Raw genomic sequence first — 2,830 nt, 5'->3', positions numbered from 1 at the left:
CGGTTGTTTTCATGACATGTTAATTTCCTGGTTGAGTGGTTAGTTTCTTGGTTTATTGGTTAACCATGTGGTGGAATGGTTGGTTTGGTTGGTTTATCGGTTAATTTTGGTGTAGATTGATTATTTTCTTGGTTGGATGATTAGCCTCCTGATCTTTTTGGTTGGAATCTTGATTTTTTTTATTGGTTAATTTCATAAAATCGGTTGATTGCTTGTTTCCTTGATTTATTGGTGGTTAATTGGTTGGTTGGTTTTGTTAATTGGTTGATTAACTGGCTGACTGGTTGGTATGTTGGTAGTTGATCTATCCTGGTTAATTGGTTGATTGATTGCAATGTTAATTGGTTGCATTCTAGATTTACTGGTTGCTTCCTAATACCAGTTAATAAGTTTTGTTTTGTTTATCTATTGGTTAATTCATTTGGTTAATTGGTCGATTTCTGTCTTTGTTTCTTGGTCGTTTTTTGGTTGATTGGTCAGTTAGTGATTTTCTTGAGGTGGTTAATTGGTTAGTTAGTTGACTTGTTGCTCTGGTTAATTGCTTGGTGTAGTGGGTAATTGCTTGGATTGTTTTTAATTGCTTAGTTTATTAGTTGATTGTTTGGTGTAGTGGTTAATTGCTTGTTTTTATTGCTTGGTTTATTGGTTAATTGCTTGGTTTAATGGTTAACTGTTTGGTATAGTAGTTAATTGCTTGTTTTTTTTTGGGTTAATTGCTTGGTTTACCAATTGACCACATGGCTGTTTGCCACGTGCCTCTAAGTGAATTTAGAACCTTCACACCAGCGAGGACTTAGATGACGATCATATCTGACCTCGTCTGGCCTAGGGCTGGCTTACCCTAAGGACAACGTCTCGTGTGGTTACTTGCATGTGTTGTGAGTCGTACGTACGTTGACTACCGTTGTTGTTCACCCACAGCCTGTTACAATGGCTAGCAGGGGTAGTCTTAGTTGTTTAAACTACAAAGGCTAGCAGGGGTAGTCATAGTTGTTTAAACTACAATAGCTAGCAGGGGTAGTCTTAGTTGTTTAAACTACAAAGGCTAGCAGGGGTAGTCTTAGTTGTTTAAACTACAAAGGCTAGCAGGGGTAGTCATAGTTGTTTAAACTACAAAGGCTAGCAGGGGTAGTCTTAGTTGTTTAAACGGGTTGGCTCTTTATTCAGGAAATGTGCTACACAGTTAAGGGAATACACGCGAGGTTGTCTTAGGGTAGAAGCTGTGCCCGGTGTCGCGTGTCCGGCCAGCCAGCCCTGGGAGGCCGGATGCTGGTGGTGGGGACCTGTTGACGGTAACTGCTGGGAGCGAACTGAAAGGTTGGTTAATCGCTTGGGTTGTTGTTTAATAGCTCGTTTGAGGATCATTGCTTGGTTTATTGGCCAACTGCTTGTTTTATAATGGATCATTGCTTGGTTTATTGGTTAATTGTTTGGTTTATTGGTTAATTGGTAGGTTTATTGGTTAATTGCTTGGTTTATTGGTTAATTGTTTGGTTTATTGGTTAATTGTTTGGTTTATTGGTTAATTGCTAGGTTTATTGGCCAATTGCTTGGTTTATTGGTTAATTGCTTGGTTTATTGGTTAATTGCTTGGTTTATTTGTATACTAGTTGCTTTCTGGGTTTATTGGTTGATTCGTTGGTCATTTTTTTCTATCATTTCGTTGGTTACTTGGTTAAATTACTGAATTATTGGGTAACTTCTTACTTCTCTGGTCTGTCGTTTCATCTGTATTTTCTTGGTTTTTGTTTTCTTCTTTTTCTTCTTTTTATTTGTGTCTTGGTTTGGTTGTAAATTTTTTGTCTTTTGATTTGTTTTATGTTATTTTCTCCATTTTTAGTTATTATTTTTATTCTCTCCCTCTCTCTCTCTCTCTCTCTCTCTCTCTCTCTTTCTCCTTTGAGTGTATTTAGCTTGAAATTTCTTGTAAATTCTCCCTGTGTACTTTCCAATATTTTTTTTTCTTTCTTTGTTACTTTTTTGGTTGATTTTGTCGGTTCTTTGGTTGATTGATTTTTTTAAAAATTTATTCTCTGCTTTTTATTAGTGAATATCAATTTTGATACATTTCAATATAATCGTTATCATTATTATTATCATTATCATAACTTTTATTTTCATTATCATCATTACTGATATCATGGAAACTGCCATCATTTCTGGAGTTCTGTAATAATCTATATTTATCATTACATACAATATAACATTCACGAAGTATAGTTTGTGTGTGTGTGTGTGTGTGTTAATGTGTGTGTGTGTGTGTGAGAGAGAGAGAGAGAGAGAGAGAGAGAGAGAGAGAGGTATAGTGTGTGTGTGTGTGTGTGTGTGTGTATGTTTGAGAGAGAGAGAGAGGTATAGTGTGTGTATGTGTGTGTATGTGTGTGTGTGTGTGAGAGAGAGAGAGAGAGAGAGAGGTATAGTGTGTGTGTGAGAGAGAGAGAGAGATTGATTACATTGTAATGACCATGCTTTAAGGCTGTAAATTGCTCACAGCATCGTGTTATCTGATTCTAAAACCTTTACCACCATACTTAGGTCAGGTCTAATTTTCTTTATTCTTCTTCTCGTCATTAAGAGCCCATACATATGCTCTGCTCCTCATATCTGTTATTTTTATTATTAATGTCCAAATCATGATTAATTCATAGTGTGATAAAGGACGCTGTTGTTATCCAGGGCGGTGGGTTTGACATTAGCATCTTTAAGTAGAGCTGGGTGGTGAGTTCTATGGCCTGTGGCTAAATTTATTTTGCTCTGAGATGATGGCTGATCTTTCCTCTGTGGTCCAGAAATAGGTCATTTTCATATCAAAAATACCCTGTCGAAGCTT

This window comes from Penaeus monodon, chromosome 6 (assembly GCF_015228065.2).
Source record: "Penaeus monodon isolate SGIC_2016 chromosome 6, NSTDA_Pmon_1, whole genome shotgun sequence".
NCBI lineage: Eukaryota > Metazoa > Arthropoda > Malacostraca > Decapoda > Penaeidae > Penaeus > Penaeus monodon.
This window is presented reverse-complemented; position numbering follows the sequence as displayed.